This window comes from Pristis pectinata, chromosome 4, assembly GCF_009764475.1.
Source record: "Pristis pectinata isolate sPriPec2 chromosome 4, sPriPec2.1.pri, whole genome shotgun sequence".
Taxonomy (NCBI): Eukaryota; Metazoa; Chordata; class Chondrichthyes; order Rhinopristiformes; family Pristidae; genus Pristis; species Pristis pectinata.
In genome coordinates this window covers 10,642,186-10,656,121 of record NC_067408.1, presented here as the reverse complement: position 1 = coordinate 10,656,121, position 13,936 = coordinate 10,642,186, and positions in this window count along the sequence as shown.

Sequence of the window (13,936 nt, the reverse complement as noted above, 5' to 3'; positions counted from 1 at the left end):
GTGGATGTCATGGCCAAGAAAGCTCACCAGCGCCTCTACTTCCTCAGGAGGCTAAAGAAATTTGGTTTGTCCCCTTTGACTCTCACCAACTTTTACCAATGCACCATAGAAAGCATCCTATCAGGATGTATCACGGCTTGGTATGGCAACTGCTCTGCCCAAGGTCGCAAGAAGCTGCAGAGAGTTGTGGACACAGCCCAGCGCATTATGGACACTAGTCTCCCCTTCTTGGACTCTGTCTTTACCTCTCATTGTCTTGGTGAAGCAGCCAGCATAATCAAAGACCCCATCCACCCGGGACATTCTCTCTTCTCTCCTCTTCTATCGGGTAGAAGATACAGGAGCCTGAGGGCACATACCACTAGGCTTAAGGACAGCTTCTACCCCACAGTGATAAGACTATTGAACAGTTCCCTTATACAATGAGATGGACTATGACCTATGACCTCACAATCTACCTTGTTGTGACCTTGCACTTTATTGCACTGCACTTTCTCTGTAGCTGTGACACTTTACTCTGTGCTGTTATTGTTTTTTTTTACCTGTACTACATCAATGTACTCTGTACTAACTTGATGTAACTACACTGTGTATGAATTGACCTGTAAGATCAGTTTGTAAGACAAGTTTTTCACTGTACCTCGGTACAAGTGACAATAATAAACCAATATCAATACCAATACACTGATACCAAACCTCCTCTCTACCCCCATGTGAGTTTGTGAATTTTGTTGTCTTCTCGGGACTTAAACCCTAATGAGCTGGTTGAGTTAATAAACTAATGAAATTATTTCTGAGTTTCTTTTGTGATGTTGGACAGCAACCTCATCCCCTCCTTGGCCCCAATACATCCATACTGGAGAGCTAAGCATAGATGTTGGGATGTTATATTACAGTTGAATAAGATATTGGTGAGGCCGGACTTGGAATATTGTGTTCAGTTTTTAGGAAAGATGACATTAAGTTGGAAAGAGTGCAGAGGAGATTTTCAAGGATGTTGCAGGGACTTGAGGGACTGAATTATGGAGAGGGGTTGAGCAGGTTGGGACTTTATTCATTGGAGTGTAGGAGAATGAGGGGTGATCTTATAGAGATGCATAAGATCATGAGGGGCATAGATAGGGTGAACACACAGTCTTTTTCCCAGAGTTGGGAAGTCAAGAACTAGAGGACTGAGGTTAAGGATGAGAGCAGAGAAATTTAACAGGAACCAGAGGAACAACTTTTTCACCAAGAGTGTGGTGCATATATGGAACGAGCTGCCAGAGGATGTGGTTGAGGCAGGTACACTAACAACATTTCAAAGACACTTGGACAGGTACATGGACAGGAAAGGGATCTGGGCCAAACGCAGGTAAATGGGACAAACTTAGATGGGAGTCTTGGTTGGCATGGACCAGTTGGGCCGAACGGCCTGTTTCTGTGCTTTGTGACTCTATGACTCTAAATATGTGCAGGTTGTCTTTAGCACCTTGACTGCAATATAATTGCTGGCAAAATGTGAGATCTGTTCTTTTCAAGGCATCAAAAACAGGCTGGTATTAACAAAACTGTTATCCATTCTTAATGCTACAGCCCTGATTATCCAGCCTCTTGTCTGCAGATCTAATTTGAACTTTATTTTATTTATCCTTCTATGTCTTGCATCATGAAAGCCTGTGGAAGTTTGTTTCATTCAGAAGCCCGGCTGATTATTGATCCATACGTCCTGAAAAGGATACACAAACCTCTTATGGATTCCTTCCATTGTTTATTTATTGAACTGAAAAACTTGCTGGGTTCTGTTGCCTGTTGGTATTCATTGCATCGTCAGATGAGACGTCCTTAGATGAGGCCATTCGACCCATTGTGCTCTTGCCAGCTTTTGAAAAAGAGCTTTCCAATTAGTCCGCCTTCCTTGTTCTTTTCCTAGCTAATACTTTTCAAACATTTGCACAATTTTCCATTGAATGTTGCTATTGAATCCTATCCCCTACTCTTTTTGACACTGCACTTCAGGCCATAAGCCACTCACCGGATATGAAGTGTTTACTCTAGTATTTCAATCATCTTAAATCTGTGATTAAACTAATTTCTGTTTGTCATCAACTCCTTTGTCATTATCAAAACTCTTCAGTATTTTAAACACTGCCTCCCCTCTGCCCCATGTCTCCATTCTTTCCATTGATCTGGTTTTAACCCTTTGGTGGTTGTCTAGCTGTTGGTACTGTCTCAAAGCTCTTGATAAATGTTCCAGAAATGAACACCATATATTACCTCATGTCCATCATTTCAACAGGCTTAAGACCTACTGATACCTAAAAACATTCTTATTACTATCCGATGTACTGTGTCATCTACAGACTTTGAAACAAAGCCCTGTATACTCAAATCCAGGACTTCTCCTACTTCTAGTTTATGTTCCCTTATGGGTCAATATATATCAACGAAGCAATGGGCTTAATATCAGCAGTTGGAGGAGAACACTGCATACTTGACTCCCAACCTGAGAAATGTCCATTTAACACTGAACCCCTCTCTATGACCCCAGGATATTTTGTGTCCATATACACACTGCCCCTTTCATCTCAATCAGTTGTTTTATAACCAAATTGTATGCTGCTTTTTAAAATGTCTTTGAAGTTGGATATTTCTCAATTTTTCATTATTTCCTTATACCACAGAAGAAGAATATTAGGCCCATTGAGTCTATGCTGGCTGGGAGAGCATTCCCATCAATCCCATTACCTCACTTACTTCCCTGTGAGCCATTTTCTCTCTCGTGCTCATTGACTCCATCTCACCCCTGCCTCTGATTCTCCTGCCACCCATCTACAACAGGGGTACAGGGAACACCATCACATACAGACTTCTCAACACATGTTTAAGATGTGGGAGGAAATCAAAGCACCTGGGAGAAACCTCCACAGTCACATGGGGAGTATGCAAACAGCACACATCAGAATCAAGTTCCTAGAACATAATATTACTTTAGCCAAACCATGCTGGCTTTTTAACTTATTAATTCACGTCTTAATATAGCCTAATCTCCAAATTCCTCCCTGAAGTTTCTTCCCATGACATTGTTTGCAACATGGACCTCAGTTTCTGCATGTTCCCTTTAACCCCAAATGAAATTTTGTCCATGTGTTCAGTGATGTCCTTTCCTTAGCACCAGGAAGGCAACACATCATGTGGTATCAACATCGTTAACGGTAGATGTTTCTGTCCATCCTCTTGACAATGAAATCCTCCTTGGTCACTTTATTTCTACATTATGCTGTGCAGTGATGCACCCATAGAGCTGTGGAGGTCCTCCAGATTCACTAGACACCCTCCTCAGTCTGTGAGTGCTATGCTTCCACAGAATTATTACATCTTCTCTCTCTCCCTGCCCAAATGGCCACTCACTTGCAATTCTCCTGAATTCTCTGCAGTTACAGATGTGCACACCATGATCTTTGAGATGATACCCTGGTCCTTTCATGCTTTTGTAAACTATAACTACAATCTGGAGACCATGAATATTACTTGTGTCAGTGGCATTACAAGGAAAGTGTCATTAAGCTAAAGTATGCTTTGCTTGACACAGCAGGTGTTAGATATGAATTGTCATTTAGTGGGCTTTGCTTACAGAGATTATGCATTCTCTTTGAACCAAATGGTGCTGGAAAGAAACTTCATCTGCTAAAAGGTACTTACTGCTGTCTGAAGCTACCTTTTCCCCTCAGATCATTTTGCTAGCTGTTAAAACCATAACTCACTATTCATATTTCCAAACTGTACTTCAGGTTTATGTTTTGAATGTCTGCCAGAGTATAACACTTCAAATCTGAAGGCACAAGTCTCATCTGCATTTTCACAAGTTAAGCATAGGAGCTTGGATCATCTGAAAAATCTTATGGACTCCAAAGGTAACAAAGGGCATAAGAATGCAAGAAGAGGAGCAGGGGTAAACCATCTGGCCCCTCGGACCTGCCCCACCATTCAACCTGATCGTGGCAGATCATATCCAAGCCCTCAACTTCTCTTCTGTGACAGATCCCCATAGCCCTCAATTGCACACTTTCAAAAATTTCCCCACCTCCATTTTAACGACTTCGAATGACCAAGCTCCCACAGTTCCAGAGATTCATTTATCCCCTGTGAAAAGAAATTTGTATCCACCTCAGTTTTAAATGAACAGCCCCTTAGATTGTAACTATGTCCTCTGGTTCGACTCTTCCACTTGTGAAAGCACACGCATTGTACTCGTCTGGGCTCTGTAAAAGTGTTCTTTAATTAGTCCCACACCTCCTGGGCCTTTCCTTATTGCCATGCAACTGTTTTCTCTTGGGGTATTTGTCCAAATGACTTCTGAAAGTTCCTATTAAATTTGAGGTTCAATCTTTCTTCAAGCAATGAATAGCAAATCTTAATCTCACAGCACAGAGATAGCTCATGAAATAAGTTGATAAATTGGTTTATTATTATCACATATTCCGAGGTACAGAGAAAAAATTTGTTTTGCATGCTATCCAAACAGATAATTTCAAAATGTAAGTAGAACATAGAACACAACAGGGCCTTCGGCCCACAATGTTGTGCCATCATTTTATCCTGCTCTAAGATCTATCTAAGCCTCCCCTCCAACATAGCCCTCCATTTTCTCTATCATTCATGTGTCTATCTAAGAATCTCTTAAATGTCCCTAATGTATCTGCCCTCACAACCTCTGCCGGCAGTGTGTTCCACGCACCCACCACTCTCTGTGTAAAAAATTTACCCCTGATATCTCCCTTATATCTTCCTCCAATCACCTTAAAATTATGTCCCCTCATGTTAGCCATTGTCACCCTGGGAAAAAGTCTCTGACTGTCCACTCGATCTATGCCTCTTATCATCTTGTACACCTCTATCAAGTCCCCTCTCATCCTCCTTCTCTCCAAAGAAAAAAGCCTTAGCTCACTCAACTTATCCTCATAATACATGCTCTCCAATCCAGGTAACATCTTGGTAAATCTCCTCATCATCAAGTACACTGCAGTAATACAAGGGAAAAGAAATAACAGAATGCAGAATATAGAGGTAAGATATCTTTACTAGTCATATGTATAGTGGCATGCAAAAATTTGGGCACCCCTGGTCAAAATTTCTGTTACTGTGAATAGCTAAGCAGGTAAAAGATGACCTGATTTCCAAAAGACATAAAGTTAAAGATGACACCTTTTTTTTAGTATCTTAAGCCAGATTACTTTTTTTATTTCCATCTTTTACAGTTTCAAAATAACAAAAAAGGAAAAGGGCTCGATGCAAAAGTTTGGGCACCCTGCATGGTCAGTACTTAGTAACACCCCCTTTGGCAAGTATCACAGCTTGTAAGCACTTTCTGTAACCAGCTAAGAGTCTTTCAATTCTTGTTTGGGGGATTTTCACCCATTCTTCCTTGCAAAAGGCTTCTAGTTCTGTGAGATTCTTGGGCTGCCTTGCATGCACTGCTCTTCTGAGGTCTATCCACAGATTTTCGATGATGTTTAGGTTGGGGGACTGTGAGGGCCATGGCAAAACCTTTGGCTTGTGCCTCTTGAGGTAGTCCACAGTGGATTTTGATGTGTGTTTAGGATCGTTATCCTGTTGTAGAAACCATTGTCTTTTCATCTTCAGCTTTTTTACAGATGGTGTGATGTTTGCTTCCAGAATTTGCTAGTATTTAATTGAATTCATTCTTCCCTCTACCAGTGAAATATTCCGTGCCACTGGCTGCAACACAAGTCCAAAGCATGATCGATCCACCCCCGTGCTTAACAGTCATAATGGTGTTCTTTTCATGAAATTCTGCACCCTTTTTTCTTCAAACATACCTTTGCTCATTGCGGCCAAAAAGTTCTATTTTGACTTCATCAGTCCACAGGACTTGTTTCCAAAATGCATCAGGCTTGTTTAGATCTTCCTTTGCAAACTTCTGATGCTGAATTTTGTGGTGAGGATGCAGGAAAGTTTGGAGAAAAAAGGGTGCAAAATTTCATGAAAAGAACAGCTCTCCAACTGTTAAGCACAGGGGTTGGATCGATCATGCTTTGGGCTTGTGTTGCAGCCAGTGGCACGGGGAACATTTCACAAGTAGAGAGGAGAATGAATTCAATGAAATACCAGCAAATTCTGGAAGCAAACATCACTCCTAAATGTCCGTGGTTATTTATCATCTATGTTAATGATTTGGATGATAATATGGTAAACTGGATCAGCAAACTTGTGGATGACACCAAGATTGGGCATGTAATGGACAGCAAGGAAAGCTATCACAGCTTACAAAGTGATCTTGACCAGCTGGGAAAATGGGCTGAAAAACGGCACATGGAATTTAATGCAGATAAGTGTGAGGTGATGCACTTTTGGAGGACAAACCAGGGTAAGACTTACACAGTGAATGGTAGGGCTCTGAGGTGTGCAGTAGAATAAAGAGACCTGGGAATATAAATCCATAATTCCTTCAAAGTGGAATCACAGGTAGATAAAGTTGTAAAGTGAGCTTTTGGCACGTCGGCCTTCATAAATCAGGGCATTGAGTACAGGAGTTGGGATGTCATGTTGAAGTTGTACAAGATGTTGGTGAGGCTGAATTTAAAGTATTGTGTGCAGTTCCGGTCACCTCCCAACAGAAAAGATATCACATAAGCTTGAAAGAGTGCAGAGAAAATTTACATGGATGTTGCCAGGACTTGAGGACCTGAGTTTATAGAGAAAGGTTGAATAGGTTAGGACTTTATTCCCTGGAGCACAGGAGAATGAAGGGAGATCTTATAAAGATATACAAAATTATGAGGGGTAGAGATAGGGTGAATACATCCAGGCTTTTTCCCCCTCAGGATGGGTGAGACTTGAACTAGAGGTCATAGGTTTAGGGTGAAAGGTGAAATAGTTGAAGTGAATCTGAGGGGTAACTACTTCACTCAGAGGTGTTGCAAGTGTAGAACGAGCTGCCAGGAGAAGTGGTGAATGCAGGTTCAATGGTAACATTTAAGAGGAGTTTGGATAGGTACATGAATGAGAGAGATATGGAGGGCTATGGTCTGGGTGCAGATAGATGGGACTCGGCAGAAAACCAGGCTGGCATGGACTAGCTGGGCTGAAGGGCCTGTTTTATCTTGCTCACCGAAGCTGGCACAGGTACTGCTGGAGATGGTTCTGGGTCAATGTGACTTTCCATGGATAGATGACCAGCTCATTGGAACATCAACTGCCCTGATGCAGGCTCTGAATATCAATACATCTGCCATGGTAAAGATAATGACAAGTATTTAAGTTTTGGCCTTGCAGTACTGCACTGATTTCTAATAAAGTGCTCTCTAGTGCTGACTGGTTGTAGAAAAAACACTGAACCACAATAGGAATAATGGTTATGGGGACATAGACCTCCATACTCCTTCCTTCAGTTTCCGATGAGCTGCCTCTTCTTCCTCTGGTCAAGTCTACACCTGGAAAAGTGCAGTGGCAGCAGCCCTTGACAGGATCCTCATGGGCTCCAAAAGCCAAGTTGTTGGACAGTCCAGGGGGCAGTGTCTCTCTTTCTCCTCTCTCTCCTTCTGACTGACCAAACATCAGCACGTCATTATCTCCTGTTGTTGTCGTAATAACGTCACACACACACACACACACACACACACACACACACACACACACACACACGACTATACTATGTCTTAAAGGGACATTCACCAAATAGTAACCTAATCCGTAACAACTAAAACCAGACTCCCCTCCATGGGCTCTGTCTACACTTATTGCTCCCTTGGAAAAACAGCCAAGATAATCAAAGACCCCACCCACCTGGGTCATTCTCTCTTTCCTCCCTTCCATCAGCAGGAGATACAAAAGCCTGAAAGCACGTACTACCAGGCTCAAGGACAGCTTCTATCCTGCTGTTTAAGACTCTTGAATTGACTTTTTGAACGTTAAAGATGAACTCTTGGCCTCACAATCTGCCTCGTTATTGCTCTTGCACCTTATTGTCTGCCTGCACTGCACTTTCTCTGTAAACTGTAACACTACATTTTGCATTCTGTTATTGCTTTTCCTCTGTACTACCCCATTGTACTTGAAATGATTTGAAATGCTTTGTACGGACGGCATGCAAAACTAAGTATCTCACTGTATCTCGGTACATGTGATAATAATAAACCAACATAAAAAAGGGGAGGTTACACTGAATCTCTATAAAACATTGGCATCACATCTGGCTCTAATCATCATGTTGTGAGATTGATATGAAGATCCTGGGAAGGGTGCATGGTGGTCCCAGGGATGAGTGATTTCAGCTTCATGGCTGGAATGGAGAAGATGTGGTTGTTATTCTTTGAACAGAGAAGGCTGAGAGGAGATCTGGTAGCGGGGTACAAGATCATAACTTGTTTAGATTTGCTAGATAGAGGGAAGCTGTTCCAACTTACAAATGGTTCAAAGATCAGTGGACACAGATTTAAGATTCTGGTCAAAAGATGCATGGGGGATTTGAGGGAAAATCTTCCTCATGCAGAGAATAATAATGGCCTGAAAAGATCATGAAAACAGTCAGACCTTTTAAGAGAAAATTGGACAAGCACTTCGGAGAGAATAAATTGCAGAGCTACGGGGAATCAGTGAGAGGATGGAATACAAAACAGAAAATGTTGGAAATGCTTAGCAGGTCAGGCAGCATCTGTGGAAGGAGGAATAGTTAACGTTTCTTGTCTGGGATCCTTCATCGGAACTTCCCTGGTTGGTGGAAGAGGGAAGAGACGAAAGGACAGGTGTCACATCTCCTGTGATTGGATGGGAAAGTGCCATAAGAAAGGGAGTGATAGGTGGGGATGGAAGCTGAGGAATCGTGATGGGTGTTATCTCTTCGAAATGCTGAAAGGGGAGGAGCAGTGAATATGTGTTTGGTGGTAGATACTTTTTCAAGCTAGCAGAAAATGTGAAGGATGATCCATTGAACATGGAAGCTCTGGAGAAGAAGGCAAGGACCATAGGAACTCTGTCTTTGTTCTGTGCCAGAGGAGAAGGAGTGAGAGCAAAGATATTTGACGCAGATGAGAAATGGGACTAAGCAGGTTCCTCTACTGGGAGCCAACATAGATAAGATAAGATATCTTTATTAGTCACGTGTACGTCAAAACTCACAGTGAAATGCATCTTTTGCGTAGAGTGTTCTGGGGGCAGCCCTCAAGTGTCGCCACGCTTCCGGCGCCAACATAGCACGCCCGCAACTTCCTAACCCGTACGGCTTTGGAATGTGGACGGAAACCGGAGCACCCAGAGGAAACCCACGCAGACACTGGGAGAACGTACAAACTCCTTACAGACAGTGGCTGGAATTGAACCCGGGTCGCTGGCACTCTAATAGCATTACGCTAACTGCTGCACTATAAAAAGCCTCCCTCTACACCATAACAATTCCATAATTCTTCTCCTACTCCTCCCCTTCCTCCTCTTATCTCAATTCTGAATGGCCAACCCCTTATTCTGAGATTGCGACGCCTGGTTCTAGACAAACCAATCAGGGGAATCATCAATTCTGCATCTACCCTGCCAAGCCCTCTAAGAATTCCATGTGTTTCAATGATACTCACACTCATTCTGAAACCCAAGAGATTTTCATCCCAGTCTGTTTAATCTCTCGTCGAAGGAAAAAGAATCATCCATGAACCAATCTGGTGATCTCATTCTGATTATCATCAGCTTAATCAAAGTCCAAAGCCAATTTGAGTAAATAACCTATCACATTTGTGGGCTGGTGAATATGTCTGAGGTGAGATACTTCCACAATGGCATTAAATAAAGAGTTATTAAATAAGGGTTGAGATTTTGACCCAGGGACGATGATCAGGCAGCAATAAATGTCCACAACAGAATATTGTTTGTCATGATGGAGAACTTAATTAACAATGTAAGGATAGCAAATATTGGAAATACTCAGCAGGTCTAACAGCATATGTGGAAATAGAAATGGACTTCACATTTTAGGTCAGAACTATTTCCTGTTTTTATTTCAAATTATCAGTATCCTCAAATTTTTTGCTCCTACATTTTAGGAGATCATGTTCTTGCACACCTGCTGAAAGAAAATAAATTCTGACAACATCAATTTCCCCAAACATAATCTGAGAAACATCCATTCACAACAGGAATGCAATTCCACTTGTATTCTTTATTATGTCATTGATATGGGTTTCATTTATTTTTAAAAAATGACGTTTAAACAATTTATATGAATCTAAAGGAGTTAAAACATAGTAAACTAGAATGGATAGAAAGAGAGGAGAATATATAGAGGCTGAAAATGGTGTCATTTTTAAACCATGCTCAGTGAAGTGTATATGATTACAAAAAAAGTCAACCAGTATTTTCAATCTGCGTAGATAGAAATAAAATCAAACTTAGAATAATGCAGAGAAAGATCCATCATTGGAGAACGTGACTTTCTGTGCTGCCAATACATAAAGATAACTACAATTTCTATTTTCTAATCCACTTAAAGAATTAAACCATAATTAGTATTTATTTACAGTCTTATGCTTTTGGAGCTCTTTTAAATATATCAGGCCAGATGTTTTGTGTTTGTTCCTTGTGAATACACTGGCCAGATGTTTGGTACAATTGTTCCTTGTGAGTACACTGGCCAGATGTTTGGTACAATTGTTCCTTGTGAATATACCAGCAGATGTTTTGTGTGTTCCTTGTGAATACACTGGCCAGATGTTTTGTGTTTGTTCCTTGTCAATACACTGGGCCAGATGTTTGTTACAATTGTTCCTTTTGAATACACTGGGCCAGATGTTTAGCGCAGCCAAAGCTCCTTATGAATGCACTGGGCCAGATGTTTAGTTTAGCCAAAGCTCCTTATGAATGCACTGGGCCAGATTTGGTTGCATTAGGACAATGAATGATGCATTTTACATTCTTCATCGATGTTTTCAAATTCCCAATATACTCTCCAATATGCTCTTCCACACCCAATTCTCTCACTCATCCAGTTCTAGAGTTAAGTAGCTATGCCATCAGCTGCCAAACCTTTCCATCTCCCTATCTCACTTTCTTCCTTCAAGACATCCCTTAAAGCCTACCTCTCTGACCAAGCCTTTGGCCATTTGCTCTAATGAGCCTCAGTGCCTTTTTTTAAAATCCCATAAGAGGCCTGTGAATAGCCCTGAGATGATTTTGTTACATTAAGGTTGCTATATGAATGGAAATTTGTTGTGTGTCATTAATCGAAGAGTACAGAAGTTAACTGAGGCGCTTTACTCAAAAAGTTGAGTTTACTGTCATATGCACAAGTACACGTATGCACACGTGCAAAGAAAAACTTACTTGGAACAACATCATGGGCACAGAGTATCAGATAAGCAGTATTCACAAGAAAAAAGAAACATAAATTAAACATCCTTAAACATAAACTTGAAAAAGCAAGCTGGTATCGGCAGTGTGTGTGTGAGGCGGAATATCTGGACTTGAGTTGCCATGTTAATCAACAGAGTACCACATTAGCCCATGAAATATAAATCAAGTACAGAAAGTTAAAAAAAAGCGGAAACAATTGGGTGTAAAGTAAAAATGATAAAAACATAAAAGGAGAAAGTAAATTATGTTTGTAAGCTCTTCATGAAAAATCTAAACACTAAGGAATTCAACACTGCATTTGCAGTAATTAAAATCAAATGTCATGGAGATATATTGTCAGTCATTAGTGGTTAGCAAAGAATCATAAAATTGTGGAATTGTTCTCATATTTCTCATGACATAAAAGGCCATTTGGCCCATTGACACCCAGAGCAATCCCAATCTCATCCCCTCATTTATTCCCTTGTAACCAGTATTCGTCAATTCCACCCCTCCAATCTCCTGCCACCTACCTACATAAGTAATAATACTGTTCATTCCATATATTCAGCAAAACTAGTTCATTAATTCAGTTGAAAACTATCCTTCACCCTCTTTCTGAGCATGAGCCCAGTCTAATTATCATAGGCATACAACACAGAAACAGGCCCTTCAGCCCATCAACTCCACCTTAACCTTCAAGTACCCATTGACACCAATCCCATTTTATTCTCTGCACATTCCTAATCATTCCTTCAGATTCTACCACCCACCCATACCAGGGACAAGTTAGTGGCCAATCAACCTACTGGTGGAATGATTAGTAAATTTGCAGACAACATCAAAGTTGGTAGTTGTGGATGGTGAAGAAGGTTGTCAAAGGGCATGGGAGGATTTTGATCGGTTGGATATTTGGGCAGAGAAATGGCAAATGGACAAGTGTGAGGTGTTGCATTTTGGAAGGCCAAATGCAAAAGGAAAGCATGCAGTAAATGCAGGACTCTTAGGAGCTTTTATGTACAGAGGTATCTTGGGGTGCAAGACCAGAGCTCCCTGAAAGTGGCAACACAAGTAGATAGGGTGGTAAAGGCAGCGCAAGGCATGCTCACCTTCATGGGTTAGGGCATTGAGTAATAAAGTTTGCAAGTCATAATCCAGCTGCATAAAACTCTGGTTAGGCCAGATTTACAGTAGGATTGTCGCCACCACTCCCTGCAGAAGAGAATTCCAAAAACTCATAGCACAATACAAGCAGGTGGCCAATCAAACAGGGAATTGGATTGAAAAGAAATAATATTGCTCAGGATACCAATGGTGAGGAAAACGCACCAGCGCATCTACTTCCTCAGGAGGTAAAAGAAATTTGGCATGTCCCCTTTACCCTCACAAATTTTTTAATCGATGCACCAAAGAAAACATCCTATCCAGATGCCCGTGGTTTGGTACCGCACCTGCTCTGCCCAAGACTGCAAGAAACTGCAGAGAGTTGTGGACACAGCCCAGCATATCACGGAAATCAGCCTCCCCTCCATGGACTCTGTCTACACTTCTCACTGCCTCAGTAAGCAGCCAATATAATCAAAGACCCCACCCATCCCAGATATTTTCTCTTCTCCCTCCTCCCATCAGGCAGAAGATACAAAAACCTGAAAGCACGTACCACCAGGCTCAAGGACAGCTTCTATCCAACTGTTATAAGACTATTGAATGGACTTGTATAATAAGATGGAAACTTGACCTCACAATCTACCTTGTCATGGCCTTGCACCTTATTGTCTGCCTGCACTGCACTTCTCTGTAACTGTTACACTTTATTCTGCATTCTGTTATTGTTTTCCCTTGTACTACTGCAATGCACTGTTGTAATGAAATGATCTGTATGGATGGCATGCAAAAGAATTTTTTCACTGTACCTCAGTACATATGACAATAATAAACCAATTTACCAGAACTCCAAACCCCTTCTTCAAAATATTGTCATGTGATTTCTCATTGGGTCATCTGTGAACTCTCCCCAGTGGACAGACAGGACCTTGGTTTAACATCCCATCCAGAAGCAGAACAATTTCACCACTGTACTGAGGCATCATCTTAAATCTTCTGATCCATTTTTCCTGTGTAAAGCTGTGACACACAGCTTTAAGGCCAAGGGGCAAGGATGACAGCTGCAAAATGCGGCTGACACCATGGTGAGATACTTGTCAGAATAAGTTGAAGAGCACTGTAAGCAATTGTGTTAAGACCAGCCTGCAAGGATATTTTTTTCCACATGTTCTTTCTTGGAGATGTCACAACATTTCAATGTTTTCAGAATTTGATGACGTTAATCTAATAAATGCAACTACTTTCTGAAAGAATTCTAAGATAATGACAAACTTAAATTAAAAAACTGTCAATGACAAATCTTTTTATTTGTTTTTATTAAGTGTTAACCATCACAAACTATTTAACATTCTAATCAAGCAATTTCAGAACAAGAATGCATCTCCATCAACAAGCCAATTAATGATTACGTGTGATAAATGATGATAATTTATTTATTATTCATCTGCATACATTCTCCAAACACAAAAGCGCCATTGACAATGCTATCTCCAACATTCTGGCGACAGAAAAATAGATT